A 19837-nucleotide genomic window follows, 5' to 3' on the forward strand; every position below is an offset into this window, starting at 1 on the left:
TAGTTTATATTTTTCTTGACAAAATATTCGGAACAAATGGTATCTGTAACTTATCTTATTAGCTAACACACAAAAAGCACACTGTACGGCGTTTTTCATTTCCTCAAAATATCTAGCTCTAAACAGGTCTATCGTCAAAACCACTTGTTTTCCGTTTGAATGTAAACAAACTGCGCACTCCCAAGGAAGCTGCTGAATGAGACATAACAGAATTAGTCCCTGTGAAAAATGATCATCATCTAACGAAATACCTAAAATATCCTTCTCAGTATTAAAAAAAACGGTCAAAACTGATTAAAGGAAAACGTGAATAGGCAATAAGGAAAGAAAGTAATTCTGAAGTATTATGGAAGCACAACTGTGATTGGTCGATTACCGGGATGGTACCTTGAAATGTTCAAAGGCGCTATCATTGTACAGAAACAAAGTATTCCTTTTTTAGGAAAAGATCAGCATGTGATATAAACTTACAGCGTCATGGAATACATTAATGTTATGCCGAAACTATAGCATGCATCCACAAGCATAAGTCGTGATGTTTTGTTGTTTTCCAAAATAGGTAACTTATACTTTTATATAGTATAGGAGGCTTATGTACTTTCCGATTAAATTTTAAGCATGATAAAATGAATATGTGGCCTAATATGATAAATGGTTGAATAATAATATTCACGGTATAAAAGTTTACTTTTAAAAAGAAATTCCTCAAAATATGAAATCAATTTGCAGAAGCTGCATAGTTAACAAAGTAGTGCGAGGTGTAATGTGTGTGGAAATAGTGAATTAGCCGACTGCATGATTCTATACATGCAATCTTTATTAATATACTTCCTAATTAATTTTTTAAGTCTGAGGTAACAGTTCAGTGGAATACGTGATACAATGTGCAAATTTAGTGGTTAAAAGCACTAAATCCAGACTTAGTACTACATATTGCATTATAACACTTTTGCAATTAGAGATCTTTTCTGTAGAATGAGGTATTCATATAAAAGCAGGGGTCTGCAGTCGATAGACTCTTTTATAATTTTTAAAGGACAGCAACTTGTAATTATCATATAAATGTGATAGTATGTTAAAATTAATGCAACCTTCAAACGATAAGCACGTGCAGTACTTATTGTGACCTCATCACAGAAATGATCTATAGGTTTATATTAGAAAACATATTGGTAAATTTAAACATTGTAATTTGTCATTCCCGATGATATATTTTAACTTATCGGTGTTGATAACGATGTCCATAGCATCATTGTGTGAACGATGTCGTCTTTATCAAATTTGGTCCTGGACATGCATGTATAACCCCAAACGTTTGAAGTGGAACTGATTGTTAGAGGTTTGAGAAATATATGACAAGATACTAACAAATGCGCGATTTTCTAAATATGAATGAGGAGATACGCTATGCACAAAAATACATGACAGGATACTTACAAAAGCAGGGTATTTTCAAAATGAATAAAGAGACTATTAGCATAAAACGTTTAACGTCATGATACCCGAGACACCAACACCTGTCACACAAATACGGAACAAAGTTTAAACACGTATTTGTGAACATGTGAATAATAAGCTCTTTAGTCTCATGACCCCTCAATTCAGATGGAAATAGGTTAAATGTGTACTATGTCCCTGCAGAACCCATGTTTACTAATTGATATCAATGAATGTATTGATTATGTCGTATTATATACTCGTCAATAGTCAATCATGCCACAAAGTAGAATGGAACTACATGTAAGTACTGAAAACTCGATCTTAAGCCTTAGACCCAACGGATCGTACACGCTTCCACGGGTGGTCTACGGGCAGATTTAATAAAAAGCATGCGAGACACGCAAGTGCATCTTACGATTTTGGAAGGACGTACGATTCCCGTAAGCACGCACGGTGGCTGTTGGAGATGCACAACAATCACCACGGTTTCCCTGCGAGATCTGAAAACGTATGCTGCACTTGCGCTACAATCAAGGAACCCGTGACTGAACGATTTGAATTGCAAGAATGACGTAAGGAGATCTCACTTGTCCGTTGCATTATACGTACGTTGTCTGCAAGTTGCATGTACTCACCATCAACATATAAATTGAACGCACAGTAATCGTCACATTTACGTCATTTCTCGTGGTGCGTGCGAATTGCCAATAAACAAGATTACTATAAAAATGATTGTGAAAAAAATCTCCGTAAGGATAAAAGATTCAACAGTTTTACCATTCATCAAAATCAAAGATTCTAGTATCAAATCACCTTCTAAAAAACAAAATCAAACAAATTTCTTTTTATTTGACAAAAAGGTGGAAGACAAAGGAGAACAGGACAAGAAGGAACTGAATTTTGAAGAATATATTAGAATTAGTAGAAGTAGAGAAAAGGTATAACATTTCTCAATCACTTTGACCTGCAAACGTACTAAGATAGAATCATGTACCTTTCCGGAGTGAGGAGAGGAAAATGATCTTTACAAGCAAAACGATATTTTTAACTTATTATAAACCAATTACACAAACAAAAATCTCCGATACATTTTCCTGGAGGAAGTTGTTTTCGTGAGTAGGTAATTATTATTTGTAAACAGAGTACTTTCTCTATTTTGCAAATATTGGTTATCATCTCATATGACCATTACTATAGGGTGTGATTTTTATTATAAGAAAAAAATATAACGTCAGGTGCCTGTGTAATACTCTTTTCTTTTTACGAGTTATTTTGATGCTTCAATACATGTTTTTACTTGCTTGCAATAGATATATTTCAGAACATGTCTAGAGATAAAATATTCTTTATTTAACGTGAAAATTAATAATTGTCTGTGCGCGCAGCTAACGTGGGACACAGAAAAACATATCGGTACGATTGCCTTGCAGGCGATCTACGACGCGAATGCTATTACTGCCGTTCGCAAGGCAAACGTACGTCTGGTGCACCAAAATCGGCCGGAAGTACAGTTCATACGGGCATCACACGATGCACGTGGCAACCCGTGTTTAAAGAAAACTACAACTGGCACGTCAAAAGTCCGTTTGTCTTACGTTGCAGTCTCTCCATCACTTCAACACGATTTTTAACGCTACGATCAGCCACGAGAGCCATGACTGGTAAAACCCGTAGCACACGGACTATCACCAAACACGTACGACCAGTTGTGACTGAGGCTTTAGAAATATTTGAATCCTTAAGTTACATTGGCCTAACATTGAGATCGAGTTGCTCTGATATCAAAATGTGTTATGCTAGGACAACCCAGTTCTACTAAATTGGGGTGCACATTATCTGACCTTAACAGGTTATCTCTCTCATTATTCGTACAAACAAAGAGGCTGTGTGTGGCATCACTATAATTCAGTTTGGTATCATTCAGTCAATCATGCCCAAGGTCCGTGCAATTAAAACAATGCATTTAAAACCCATACAAAAACAAGTTAAAACCTTTATAGCAATTCAATTGCCTGGTAGAAATGTTTAACTCATTTTGGTCTTTAAACGAAATTCCGCTATGTAGCTTACGTGTGTAGAGACAAGTTGTTGATTTCATCCAGGAAGTCGAAGATATGTATTATTGAAGATATATATAAGCTTAAATTATTCTGAGTGAGAAAGCAGTTCCAGAAACAGGATGCATGGTAAGAAAGTTCCTTTTTATATCTAATAGTTTATCTGCGGTCAGAAGTGGTGTTTGACACTTCCATTGTGCTAAGCAAACTTTAATGAATACATGTACCAAATTTAAAAAAAAACAACTTTTTTTTTTATCTAAATGTGTGACAACACATTGTATTTCATATATTACATGTACATATATTACCCTCAATGGACTTGCTAAATAGCATATATTATATGTACATATATTACCCTCTAAAAACACATACACAACTAATTTTAAATATTTTTAACGAAACAACTGTCTGGAATTAATGTTCAATTCGTTTAAGTTTTGAAAGGAAGTTCCATTGGTAACTTACGTGTGTAGACAAGTCGTTGGTTTCATCCAGGAAGTAGGAGAGATGGTGTGTCAAAAATGTATTAGTTTAAATTATTGGGAGAGATAAAGCAGATCTAGAGACCCGGTGCATGGTAAAAAAGTCCCCCTTTATATCTCATAGTTTATCCACGGTCAAAAAAGGTGTTTGACTCTAACATACTGCCTAGCAAACTGAAACAAATACACGAATCAATTTGAAAGGAACAAATATGAACATTTTAGAAAAGCATATTTTCTATTATTGAGTGAATGTGTGATAACACATTGTATTTCCAAATATTACATGTACATATATGACCATCAAAGGACTGGATCAGCTACATATATTACATGTACATATATGACCATCAAAGGACTGGATCAGCTACATATATTACAGGTACATATATATTACCCTCAATGGACTGGATCAGTTATATATATTACATGTACATATATTTCCCTCAATGGACTGGATCAGTTACATATATTACATGTCCATATATAGATCAGTTGCACTTCTTTAATGAAATATCTCGTAGTATCGGTAACATTTCTAAAGAATAACATGTTGTCTATATTTTAATTAACGCAGATAGTTAAAACATATAAGTCCACAGTCGTTCCGGGTACTATCGTTTTTTTTGTACGAGTTTTAAAAGACCCAATCGAATATCTCATTAATTTTGTCAATTAATTTTGTACATACGAAATTACCAGTTATATTGTATCTGAGTTCCGTTGACAAAAACACGTTCATCAGAAAGTTAGTATGTTCTTTACTCTTTGCTTAACACCGTTATCTTTTTTTAACTGTACTTCGAGTGCATTTATACATGCATGTAAATTTAATTTGATTCAATATTACTGTTTAAAACTTAAATTATTATTCGGTGTCAGAAATAATGGACACCTCAATGTGAGTATGCTTATAAAAAATATCTAATAAAAGTGGAATAAACTCAATTCCGGGTACAAAAAGAACGTAGAACACAAAATATGACTTTGAAGTATATGTCTGTACCAAGAATTTTTTTTAATACTTGAGCCATGATAAACATTGGACAAATGCAGATCATATGTTTTCATAGAAAAAAGCTAAATAGTTCACGTCACTAGTCCAGCACTAAGTGCTTCATAGATGTGTAAAAAAAACCCATAAAATACACACGACTCCAAATTTCAATGTGTTCATTTGAAGTTACACTAGTGACCTTCCAATAAAAATGTCCACCTTTATGCATTTATCTTGATACCGGTATTATTTTAGGGTGTAATAGATTTATCTGGTTATAGCGATTTCCCCCTGCATTTTAAAGCTACCAAACCATTACAAAAAGACAGATCAAATAAATATTGTATGACGTCAAACTTATTTAGCTTCTTAACTCATCTACAATAAAGGGACCCTGGGTATGTGCTATTATCCTAGTCTTAATAATAATCCATAACAATCAATTATGTCCATTGAATTCGCATTGTTAATCTTTAACCCGTTGACTGTTTTGAATGATATAAAAGATTTAAATTCCTTACGCAAAACCCTTTGCTGGTTTTAATGATCAAATGAACCGTAAGACCCTTATCTTGCACGCAGTCCTTTATAAACTGTATCAGATAAATGCTTCTATTCCTTTTGTTTGTATAAACGGATTAATTACTTGGAATATTTGCTAATATTAAAAAATTACAGGCAAGTAGCATAGTTTGTTTTATCGTTCTAGAAAGGGGACGACAAACTTACATAAAATTCTGAAATTAAAAATCAGTCAAAAATCGATATTTTCCCTATCTTTTTTTAAATGGGAAATATAGAGCGAAGATATGATCAAGAACACATTCTGTTGTCACTTTTTAAGTGTTGGATTGGTACATCTTTAACGATAATAGTTTGTAAGCAATCGCTAAATGTTTTCTGAAAGAAAAAGAAACAGCCCGAAAACAAGCCGCTTGATGCTAAAAATGTGAAAATGGCAGAAAGGGTAAACGTTACGATGTCATATTTCAAAATTCTGGTCATTTGGGTCAAAATAATAATTAAGAAAGAACTAACATGGTTAGCTAAATATGAAGGTAGTTCCGTTTATAGGGAGCGCCCGAGAGGACCGAAAACTCTCGGCTAACGAAGATATAGCTGTTATGCTGTAAATTTTGTATACTCGGGTACATGTCATGTAATGGTATTTTATTGATCAATGCTTAGATATTAGGATTTTTTGTTCACCAAAAAAGTTTACACTTTTCAAGAACACTGCACAGTGTTTGTTCAAATATACCAGGATCGCTTTGTGCATAAAAAAATAGCACTATACTTCATCTTCTACAGAATTTGTGTTACATAATAAACATGTCCTTTTTTACCTTCTAAAGGAATTCTTTGACCAGTATTATTTTTTACAAATTCATACCTACCTCTTTCAACTCGTAAGACAATAACAAACTGTCAACCATAACAAAAATCCATAAACCGAAATACAAATTCAAAGCAGAGCAACACGGACCTACAAAAAATATGGAGATAGGATCAGGAGCCTTGGAGGAGTAAGCATCCTCTGCTGACCGGTCACACCCGCCGTTTGCTCTTTGTCGTAATCGGGAAAATAAAAACCGCAAGATTGTATTTGCTGACAAGGTCGTTGTATCGACCATATAACTTACATAAAGATGACTTTAAACGAGACTGTTGATAGTCTTATCAACTTGTTTGTCAGTAGCTTGCCTCGTCTTAGAAACTGTCACACTCGCCGTTGCTCTTTGTCGTAATCGTGAAAAAAAACGGTAAAGTCCGTAGACAATTAGGTGATTAATTATAGTCTAACAATAAGTATTAAAAACATTAGTCAGCATGCGACTCAGTGGAAGATTGTATTTACTGACAAATCTAAAAAGTGTTTTCCTTATTTCATGAGATTGAATAAATATATATGATTCCATTGGAAAATTTTATTTATACAAAAAAAGTAAATATCTATAATTATATCAATACACATACCAAAATAGAAAGTCTACGGGGGTTTTGCATTGCATCAGCCATTAATAACGTTTAAAAATTGCGCAAGGTGTCCCGAGTTCTTCCGAATGGAGAAAAGATGTAAACATTTCCCATTATAAATCTCCGTAAGAATGTTTTCGTTCCTGTAAACTATTAAGGGATAATTTGTCAATGAAGATATCTTGGATATTTTCCATTTCATTAATTTCAACTGTATTTATTTCACAGGTATGTGTATTTTTATCAAAACTCATCAAAAAGTGACGGAAGCAATAACTTGGGACAGACTATAAGCTAGATTGTTTACATTGGAGAAGCTAGCGTAACCCCCCCCCCCCCCAAAAAAAAATAAATAAATAAGGAAAAACATTTACAAATCATGGAACCGTGCGCGTAGAGTTTCAATCCATTATAAAAACTTTATACGTTGCACAAAAAAACACGGGTAGTGGTTGTCTTGTTTCTGGCATTTCGCGTCATTAGTCATATCGCATTTGCGGAGTCACGTGATGTGTATTTGTCGTCGATGTTCGTCTGATACGTGAAAATGTAGGTTACACACCACTATTAATTTTTACTTTATATTCTTACCAAAATTACGCAACTTAAGACACGGTAGTGAGTTTAAAACAAACTTCTGGGAAAATCCCTCTTTACAACTTTTAAAACAATACTTCCTTACCAATTTAGTAACAAAAAACACACAACCATCCACAAAGGCGTGAGTGGTACACAGCTACCAGAGCAGTTATATCAAGGCTGATACACTACTACCACAACAGCTATATCAGGGGTGATACACTACTACCAGAGCAGCTATATCAGAGCTGATATACTACTACCATATCCGGGCTGATACACTACTACCAAAATAGCTATACCAGGCCATTACAACCGGAACAGCCATATCATGGCTGATACACAACTACCAAACACCTAAATCAGGGCTGACACACAACAACTATATCAGGACTGATACACAACTACCAGAACAGCTATACAAGTGATAATACACTTCTACTTAAATAGCTATATCAGTGCTGACACTTTGCTATATACTCGGTGACAAACTCCGTTTAATGATTGACTGCAGCTGCAAGTAGCTGATCCAATCCCAGCGTTGTAAACATTCGCTTATAAATAAACTTTTAAAAGATACACACGTGTGATCTTTGGTAAAACATTCGGTGCTTTTAACAAGTTGAGGCACAAGTGCTCGAGTACAATCTCTCTACAAGGATGGTCTAACCAGATCACTTTAAAAAACGATGTATTTTACTGGATTTAACAGAGATTTACAAACTTGTCAAGGCTCGTGTGATCGTAGTATGGGAAGTAAACATGGCGAATGAAGAAGTTGTCTATCTCGTTAGTATATACATGTACGTCCCTGCTAACAGTTTCAATTGTTCAATGAGCTGTATTTTATTTATTTCTTTTGTCCACAATAATTACGACAACGATACCTGGTTTTATGACTTGAATGCAGTTATATATGCGACTTTTTCACTCCCGGTACAGGTCGCTACAAACACTAGGCATGTAAATAAAACATTCCTTGCTTTCTCTAGGTTATATCTTCATTCCCATTGAATAGCATCGTTAATTATGTTCCTTTTTTTGAAAAAAGTTATATCATGGCTGATAATCTACTACCAGAACAGTTATATCAGGGCTAATTCACAACTACCAAAACACTTATATCAGGGCTGATACACAATTACCATATCAGGACTGATACTTTAATACCAGAACAGCTATATAAGAGCTGATACAATACTACCAAACCACCTACATCATGGCTGATACACACCTTCCATTTTAAAGCTGATACACAACTACATCAGGGCTTATACACAACTACCATATCAGGACCGTTACACTACTACCAGACAGCTATATCAAGGCTTATACACTACTACCATATCAGGAATGATATACGTCAACTACCATTACAGCTAAATCAGGGCTGATACACTACTACCATAACAGCAATAGCAGGACTGATATACTATTACCAGAACATCTATATCAGAGTTAATACACTACTACCACAACATCTATATTAGTGATGATACACTACCACCACAACAGCTATATCAGGGCTGATACACTATTACCACAACATCTATATTAGTGCTGATACACTACTACCACAACAGCTATATTAGTGATGATATACTATTAACAGAACAGGTATATCAGGGATGATACACTACTACCACAACAGCTATATTAGTGATGATACACTACTACCACAACAGCTATATTAGTGCTGATACACTACTACCAGAACAGCTATATTAGTGATGATATACTATTAACAGAACAGGTATATCAGGGATGATACACTACTACCACAACAGCTATATTAGTGCTGATACACTACTACCACAACAGCTATATTAGTGCTGATACACTACTACCAGAACAGCTATATTAGTGATGATATACTATTAACAGAACAGGTATATCAGGGATGATACACTACTACCACAACAGCTATATTAGTGATGATACACTACTACCACAACAGCTATATTAGTGCTGATACACTACTACCAGAACAGCTATATTAGTGATGATATACTATTAACAGAACAGGTATATCAGGGATGATACATTACTACATACCTATATCAGGGCTGATACACAACTACGATATGTTGATGACTAAAGGAGCTCTGTTGTTGGTTGGTGATTTCCTCAGCAGACATCTTATGTAGCCTTTAATCCACTGCTCAATGTCACCAGTCATCCCGGGTCAAAAGAATCTCTCTCTGACAAAAGCTGTTGTCTTATCTTTGCCTGAATGACCAAGATTGTCATGCGACATTCTTAGTACCTCAGAAACTAACTCTGGCGGTATTGCTCGCTGTTGGTTAGTTTCAAACTCTGCCGTTGTCTCTCTGTACAGTTTGTTGTCAATGATCTTAAATCTATTAAAATTCTTCCTGAAGACTGTCGACTCTTGTGTAGGAGGTAACTCATGTTGCTCAGGGAATCTCTTTTGTTCAGCAAAGTATATCCAATCCCTGATGATTGGATCTTGGTGTTGCGCCTTCTCAACGGCAATCTCTTGTACTTCTTGGTACTGAATCAAACCAAAGGATGAGGAGTGTTCCTGTTGGAGCTAACACTATGTACGGTTCATAGGGTTCGGGTTAGTTTAACCAACAAGGTTTGAACGTGTACAGAGGTAAAAAAAAAATAAGCACATGCAAAAAGGTAACGTCAATGAATCCTACCGTTCGTTCGTACTCTATCAGACTGACGGGCTTTTAGAGCATACTCCAAATAGTACTCAGCGGAGAACGCACTCCAAAACTTTCATAACCTCGGGTTTTAGAGTCGTACTCAGTGGAGCACATACTCGGAGTACGGAGTACGAGTTTGAGTATGCTTATAACCTCGGGGCCTGGTCTCGTCTTAGAATGGAATGTTCGGTCCCATCGTGGACACCATTTCTGTAGTACTAAGTTTCGATCCTTATCGTTTTCTTTATAGTATATACAAATAAACACCACGTCTCAGGTTCGATGGATTTATTAATGTATAAATGCGGGTACCTGTAAAGTGCGAAACGAAATAGAAATGAAACAAAACGAAACGAAATCTACCAAAACGAAACGAAATCTACCGAAACGAAACGAAACCTACCGAAACGAAACAAAACGAAATCAAAACGAAACGAAACGAAACCTACCAAAACAAAACTTAGAATATTTTGAAATCATTAAAGGTATATGCATGTAATTATATATAATTTTATAATATGTAAGGATTATTCTTTACTTAATATAAAATTTATATAGTTCAAGCACTTGTTATATAAAATTTGACCCCGATAAAGGGTCCCTTCTCTAGTCTATTTTATTTACGTGCGTATATATAAACTGTAAATCAGCTGCCAGATGCAATGTTGCATGTTCTAAGTTAGATCTTACGCGATTAACTGATTAAGAAGTGGTGGCCGCGCTCGCTTCGCCCCCTTTTCAATCACGTTAATATTACTTAATGTGATCTGTTACATGAACATAGTTTGGTGTTGGACAAACGCATGCGCAGACCAGGAATCACCATTTAATCCGATTTTTTGTATACAAGAATACAACTTTCGCTGCGTTTTAAGAGAGACTCGTAAAATACTTCTAAAAATATACAATTTGAAATATATTTTACTCATAATAGTTATATATATTTAATTTTGGTTGATTTCGTTTTGTTTCGTTTCGTTTCGGTTGGTTTAGGTTTCGTTTTGATTTCGTTTCGTTTCGTTCCGTTTTGTTTCGTTTTGAAAGGTTTCGTTTCGTTTCGGTAGATTTCGTTTCGTTTCATTTCGTTTCGTTTCTATTTCGTTGACTTTCGCATTTTACAGGTACCCGTACAAATGCTGGTATTTTTAAGCCCTGTAAATATCAATAACAAAAATGAGTATAATGATCACATATTTCATATGAATATATGTAAACATTTAAAACATTAACTGATAAACCGAGTATTTGACGCTTTTAGTAAGAGTTGTTTCCCTTACATCGTAATATTTAATACATGCGCATCTGAGCGCATTACGGATTTAATAAATAAGTCACAAACATATTTATCAATAATATGTACCATTCGATAGAATATGAATAATTATATATATACATGTGTACCGGATTATGTATCAGGGTTCGTACAATTGGTCTGGCCCAAGAGTTACATAATGTCGACCGTCCCTCTTGACTATATTAATCGGTCTACCCGCCAAAACATGACACAAAAGAAATGCAAACATACCGCGGGGAATCTCTAACCAATGAAAAGCCAAGATGTAAGAACCCAACTGACCAATTTACATAATTGTCTAAGGACTTGTATAAGTAAAATATAAAACCAAATGCTGTTGTATTCTTTTATTAATTAAATAAACGGTTATTAAAAACATTGCGGATATTCAAATACTAATTGTAGAAAGACGAAATAAATAGTAACGATATTTAATTATTTCAATAAAAACATATAAAAAATAACACTCTACCACAAAAAGACAAAAGTTAATCGCACGATCAAATCAAATGGAGAATCGTTGATTGTACTACATCATGTACATGTACTTCTAATTCCCGTTGACGTTTAGCAGAGTTCCTCAGTGATATAATGGATTTCATGCGCGGATCTAGAGGTGGATGAGGTCAGGAGATCCGGAATCATCCCCCTCCCCCACCTCCCCCTTAACAAATTCTAGGTTATTGAATGAATTAAATTAAACATATCGTAAAGTTACCGTAAATGGACTGCAGACCCCACTGGTACCAAACAACAAACACTGACCTCCACCCCCACCCCCAATCCCCAACCCCGAGAAAAATTCCTTGACAATTTTATTTTACCATAAATTAATGCATGAATCAAAGTGTGAATAAAGCAAATGAAAATGGAAAATAAAAACATGAAATGTTGACATTTTTCTGAGGGCGCCTGTAAAGTGCGAAACGAAATCGAAACGAAACGAAATCAAACGAAACGAAACGAAACCAATCGAAACGAAACGAAATCAATCGAAACGAAACGAAACGAAATCAAACGAAACGAAACCAAAAATCGAAACGAAACGAAACGGAATTTAAAGAAAACTAATATCAATTTTGACTACATAAAAGTGAAAATAAATTCATTGAAATAAATTTTTGAACCATAAAATATAACAACCTGTATGTTTCAGATTGGCGCTGTAAATTTTTAAGCCGATTATTCGAAATTTGCAAAAATTATATAATTATGTAAATAAGTGATGTACATTCCTATACCTTTTAATGTTTCTTATTTGTTTCATTAAAAGATAAAAATGATATTCAGACGTTTTGAGAGAGAGAGAGAGAGAGAGAGAGAGAGAGAGAGAGAGCTTAAAACTTATCAGCGACATCACATAGCAAAGTATATATGCAAGTTTTGGAAGAGAGAGATAGAGATATGATGACGATACTGAAGGGGACATTCTAACAACAATTTTCTTTCTATATCGATTTGAAATATTGTAAAAATGAAACGATCGAATACAATGTGATTTATAGCATACTGGTTGGTTACCAGTTTCTAACATATAATAAGAAAGTATGGCATGAATTTGGACGTCGTAGCTTGACAAAATTAAAGTGCAATATAAAGAGGTTTTTTACCTGTTCTCTTTCTCTCCCTTTCACACGCAAACACAATGTATTTGAATCATTTTTACAATATTTCATATCGATATAAAAAAATCGTGTAGTTGGAATGTCTCCGTAAATACTGTAAACGCACTATATTTAGGATGTACAATATTAGGCGGAATATAATTTTTCAACAAGTTAGCATGGATTTGATTTAGCGCATTTCTGAATTTACCTTTTTATCTACATATATATTTTACATTTGGCAATGTACTTGATTTTGCGGACGCCGTTTTCCGCCAGAAACGCAAAATAGAATACATAGCCAAAGGGGTAAAGACAGTTTTAGAATACGTTTACAGTATAATCATCTTTATATTGCAAGTTAATTTTGTCAAATTACGACGTCCAAATTCATGCTATACATATTACAACAATTCTTATTATATGTTAGAAACTGGTAACCAACCAGTATGCTCTAAATCACATTGTATTCGATCGTTTCGTTTTTACAATATTTCAAATCGACAGAAAGAAAATTGATGTTAGAATGTCCCTTTTAGTATCATCATCATATATCTATCTTTCTCTTTCTTTCTTTCTCTCTCTCCCAAACTTGCGTATATACTTTGCTATATGATGTCGCTGATAAGTTTTAAGGCATATCTCTCTCTCTCTCTCTCTCTCTCTCTCTCTCTCTCTCTCTCTCTCAAAACGTCTGAATATTTTGTTAATCATTTAATGAAACAAATTAGAAACATTAAAAGGTATAGGAATGTACATCACTTATTTACATAATTATATAATTTTTGCAAATTTCGGATAATCGGCTTAAAAATTTACAGCGCCAATCTGAAACATACAGGTAGTTATATTTCATGGTTCAAAAATTTATTTCAATGAATTTATTTTCACTTTTATGTAGTCAAAATTTATATTAGTTTTCTTTAAATTCCGTTTCGTTTCGTTTCGATTTTTGGTTTGGTTTCGTTTGATTTCGTTTCGTTTCGATTGATTTCGTTTCGTTTCGATTGGTTTCGTTTCGTTTCGTTTGATTTCGTTTCGTTTCGTTTCGTTTCGATTTCGTTTCGCACTTTACAGGCGCCCTTTTTCTGATCCTGCACATTCACCGAGATGATACATACATGTAAATAGAGCTGCTTTGAACTTTTTTGTAAACAAATCAGTGTCAGCGCGAAATTCACCGATATCCATTTTGGACTTTTATGATGTGCAACAGAGACTGCAAAATTGAATCAAAATGATTGCTTATATTTGCGTATAAACTTCTATAATTTAATGCGAGTTTGTTTATCTTGATACACATTTATATGTCGTCAAACTAAAAAAACTAATACATGCATTGGGTACAATTTTGCTTTGTTTCTTATAGTGCCACCCAATAAATGACAATAAAATTTTTTAAGTAATGAATAATTAGACACACGGTAGAATATCTTCATTTCAAATCCGGTTCACCCCCCCCCCCCTCCTTTCGTATATATGAAATACCTTCCGACGCCCCTGCAAAAATAAATGCACGAAAATATATAAATATGTATTCGTTTAATATCTAATTAAAATAATTAATCATCTGACAGTTGTCATTTTTAATTTAACCGTTTAATTTGATTTCATAGATTACTGTATTTTCTGCACGTACCGAACATACTGATTAATGACATTCTGAGCTTGACTTCAGTTCAACAAGTGCGAAGTTTTGCTGTTGAAATAAACACGATTTCCGGTGTCAGTCAGACGGGGTGTGGGGATCAGACATACTGTTAATTATATGGACCTCTAATCTGACGATAATAATAGAAAGGCGATTTTTTTCCCCTCTATTATTTAATTATTATAATTATGTAACATAAATGCTTTAGAAATCGCTTACTAGTATTTAAAAGATGTTCGTACGACGGACCGTAATTTATTTCTTATAAACAAAACCCTATCGATATATTTTATTGAAGTAAAGTTATTAGTCAGGTTCCCGAGACCCTTCTGTTTTTATTATTGGGGTCCCCTATACTAAAACAGAGATGTCTCGGGAACCTGAGTATAAAGTAAATATCTTCAACATCCGGTGTTTATTTCTTTGAGTAAGCATGCGTAAAAATATTACATAATGCAATATCGCTTAATACAGAGATTTTTTTCCACTAGGTATTTTCTTCTTTATTTCTAAAGAACATCGATTGTACTTAATGAAACGCATTAAACGCCAAAAAATGCATTTTATTTTTCAATGTTTAATCGAAATTCTGTGGCAAAAATTCCATAAGAAGAGTTAACATGTAAACTATAACGAAAATATACATTTTTTCAAAACTTCTGTACATGTAAGTATGTGATCTTGCATCTGCACTATAGTGCCAGATGGTGGTGGGCACCCACAATTGCTTGTACAAGTTGTATAACACTTGTATCATCTATTTAGCAGATAAATTATCCCCGCGTTTTAATATATCCGATCATTTGAATCTTTATTTAACAGTTCAGTTGGTAGACTATCAAAGCTAAAAATTGTTCAAAATCATTGAAACTTTAAAGAAAAATACCAAAAATTCCATTTTGTAAATAGCTTTTCGGAGTTTGTCTGAATATATTTTTTAATACATGTATGTTATATTTTCCATTAAGCACAGACGCGCGCTCTCATTGCTGGAGACTTATTAATTAAGGCTAATTATTAATAATCCTTACCAAAACCAAAATGTATCTACCTAGCGCGGAAAATGTTTAAAAAGTCTGTTTTTTTTAAAGAATAGAAGGTTGCGTTGGTAAAACTATTGGACACCTCCATATTATGACGTGCATTGTAATTCCTATCTAAATAAACAATAAAATCAAGTACAACCTTTTCCAAAATTGCTACCTAGCAGCGTAGTGCAATAAGTTTAAGTGTTAACTACGAATTTTAGTTATGAGTTAATTCGCATCCCGTTGAGTTTTATGATTTATGATTTTTACCTTTCCAGAAAATTTTAAAATATATTTTTTGGTCAAGTATTGTAATATTTGAAATTTTTTTAACCGGTGAAAGTATTTTGTTTTTAATTTACTTTTATTCTTATTAATATCGACCCATACTACCTTCACTAGCGTTGAATTTTACACGTTTTGATATTTATGGATTGGATCCCCCCTTTTCGATATGGTAGACGGACATCTCGGCCCAACGACACCTCGGCCAAGGGCGTTTGACACCTCGGCCCAGACGGGTCGGCCCAAATTTATTGACACGTCGGCCCATGTAAAAGACACCTCGGCCCAATGAAACTTTAGCTCCTACTAAAAATAAATATAAAAAAATAGGGGCAGATAATTACAATCTATTCATTGATTTCTTCTTTCTATCTCTTTTTTAAAGATAATGACCAACGACATGAAATATTGAATTGGTGCTAAATGTGATAAAATTGGCAGATGATATTTAGCATCAAAATGTTCGTAAAAGACGCGCACATGACCATTATATTTAATGTCTATTGTTTTTAAATTTACATCGATATGTACATTAATGAGCGCGCATAACTTCGGACATCGGATCACACTTGCATACATGTATGACTAAACCTGTCAATCAAACTCTGTGTATTTGTTTCATTGGATGGTCACGCGTCTCATTTTTTTTTTTTTTTGGTCAACAGCCAATAGAAAGTTGATGAATTTAAGGTTGTCGAAATCTTATTACTTAACTTTTTACACTACAATAATAATAGAATATGTGATTTTTGTAGATCGGAAATTTCAGGAATTGATGACACACTTGAAATATATATTAGTGTTAAATTTAGGATTTAAAGATTGCAGTATTTAGATATTTTCATTTTATTAAATCTACAAAGATTGACCAGAAAGTGGACACAATAAAAATATTTTACATAGGGCCTAATAATGAAATGAAATGTCATGATGTGTTGTTTCTCTGACGATTTTGTAAATCTGATATGGGGTGGTAATCATTGAAAGGATATATATGGACTTCGGTGATTATCGTCTTATAATTAACTGCTCGTAATTTAAAAATTTTCATTGTCACCCGTGACACGCGTTTGCGACTCCAAAGGAAAGTGCTGCATCCTCTTGTTTGTTTAACTATTAGTGTCATTAATTGTCGTTGTCGAAATTGTCGTCAATTTCTTAATTTTACTCTCTTGTTTGCTTAACAATTAGAACTTAATGGTCTCATTTTTCTATTAATTCAATTTCCTTTACACGTCTTTGATATGTAATATTTTGATAAAATATATATGTTAATAAAATAAAAACATTTAAATCAAATATTTTTGTTTTAATTTTGCTTGAACCGAGATGTCTTTTACGTGAGCCGAGGTGTCTCAAATTTTGGGCCGACCCGTCTGGGCCGAGGTGTCCTGGGGCCGAAGTGTCGTTGGGCCGAGGTGTCGTTGAGCCGACATGTCTGACATTCTCCGATATTGCTTGATCCGCCTCTGTACTGGGCTGAGATGCTAAAAGTAGCCGTTTGAAAGTGCTGTCTAGAATAAGAATATTGAAATTATTATTACACAAACACACAATTTGACAAAAATTACAATTCAGTGTTCGAACATATTGATAACTGAAATAAAGATTAATTAAATTAATTAAACAAATAACATTTCTAGGGCCGAAATGACTCGGGAACGAATTTTTTTTATGCCAAACGACGAAACGTCATCATGATGTGTGAACAGACGATAGGAAGAATCTAACTTTCAGGGATGATCATTTGGATGGCTTATTGTTTATTGTGTAAGAAATGAAATGTCAGGTTTGTTCAGGGTTACAAATTCTATTATATTGTACAATGCGGTGTATTTTACCAATATATTACACTGTATGTCAATGACCTGTTGAAAGCGGAGTCTCGAATTTCCTCTACAGAACATAACAGAACGGGTCATTTATTTCTATAATTCAGTCATGAATTGATGATCAATCTTTATCGTGATTCTACCAGTTATTGAAATTAGCTTCTTACCTGTTTCTATTTACCTCTCTCTCTCTCTCTCTCTATCTCTCTCTCTCTCTCTCTCTCTCCATATAGGTCATGACAGGTACACAAACATCACCTCAGCTTAAAACCATTTTACCATCCAAATTAACTATAGTCTGAAGTTATTGGTTCCATCACTTTTTGATGATTTGATTTTTAATGAAAATACACATACCTGTGAAAGAAATACAGTTGAAATCGATAAAAATCAATAAAAAGGTAAAAATCCAAGATACCTTCATTGACACATTATCATTTTTCACTCGTAAAAGTTCACAGGAACGAAAACATATTTCATACGGAGATTTATGAGGAGAAATGTTTACATCTTTTCACCATTCAGAATTTACCGGTACTCTGAATACCTTGCACATTTTCCAGCGTTATCATCCGTGCTATTTCATGGCCGATGCAATGCAAAATCCCCGTAGACTTTCTATTTTGGGTTGTTTATTGAAGCCTGAAGCGGTAGAGGGGGCGTTTCAAAACATGATCTGGACATTTTTTATATTTCTGGATGAACATAGTTAGAGCACAAGGTATTTATGATTATCAAAATTTCAAGCAAAAAGTGGTGGAACCAAAAACTCAGGACAGAGTATAGTTGTTATGTAACTGTATTTAGGTTATACATGTACTGGTGTGTAGAATTATGTTGTCTCTTTATCAGTTTTTAGTGTGTATAATGGTTTACAGTGATTGGTGGATGAGGGGAAAACTTTGGAATGAGGTGACCTAACACTCCTGGGTGCTTTCCTGTTACCCCGGGGCAAATATGCTGTTATGTCAACCCCAAAGTCTGACTACGGTACTTTTGACTTATGTAACTAAATTCAGCTAAAGGGGGGAGGTTGTTTTAAATCAACAAAATACATGTACTTGAACATGTACATATAAATATCTGTAGTCGGTTGTGGAATTAACTGTGTATGTTACCAGCACAAAATGTTTTTACCGCCAGTGAGAAGGCTGCAGCCAGTGAGTCTAGATGCAGGACGTGTGTGAGTCAAGCTGACCGGCCAGTCCAGCGGTACCCACGAATATTGTTATGTATTAGTAGACAAAAATACTACATTGGCACCCAATGTAGCCGTAAAGTAGGCTCCAGACTTTTGTTTAGTTTGAAGAAGTCGCATTGGGGCCGCCATTTTGGGGACTATGGTGTGGTTGAATTACTTGAATTTTTCCTTTTCTACATAGTTCATTAGCTAAGGGCCCCGCTCTGAAGACGCCCTATAGTGATCAGTATATCCATCCGTTGGTTATTTTATCTGTCCATCCTTCCATTCATCTGTCCATCCGAGATCTCTTGTCCGGAGCATATATCCTCTCCCCTTGGCCCAACCTGGCTGGTACTTCACCCACAGAGTGCCTTTGGGTAAAGGGTGTGCAATGACCTTAAAAAATGTTTCTAGGTCTAAGGTTAAGGCCATAGCAGAATTATATGAACAATCCTTGTTTGAAGCATAACTTCTCTTCCGTTGGTCCAATCTGGCTCATACTTCACTCACAGAGTGCCTATGGTCTAAGGGTGTGCAGTGACCTTGAATACATTTTGTTGGTTAAGGGTCAAGGTCCTATCAGAATGCAAAAAATTCTTTTTCCAGAACTTATATACTTTCCACTTAGCCCTATCAGGCTCATGCTTCACATAAACAGAGCTTTTGAGTGAATGATGTGCTGTTACCTTGAACCAAGTTTTAATCAAATGTAAAAGTTATAGCAGAATTATATGAAAAATCCTTGTC

At 34.5% G+C, this 19837-nt stretch overlaps 1 protein-coding gene across 1 annotated transcript in view; it reads left to right on the forward strand.

The window, feature by feature from the left end:
- The window catches only part of LOC117683909 (uncharacterized), a 275259-nt gene that overhangs the window by 193391 nt on the left and 62031 nt on the right, over positions 1 to 19837 (forward strand). The window lies entirely within an intron of this gene.

The sequence above is a fragment of the Magallana gigas genome, chromosome 10 (assembly GCF_963853765.1).
Source record: "Magallana gigas chromosome 10, xbMagGiga1.1, whole genome shotgun sequence".
Classification (NCBI taxonomy): domain Eukaryota; kingdom Metazoa; phylum Mollusca; class Bivalvia; order Ostreida; family Ostreidae; genus Magallana; species Magallana gigas.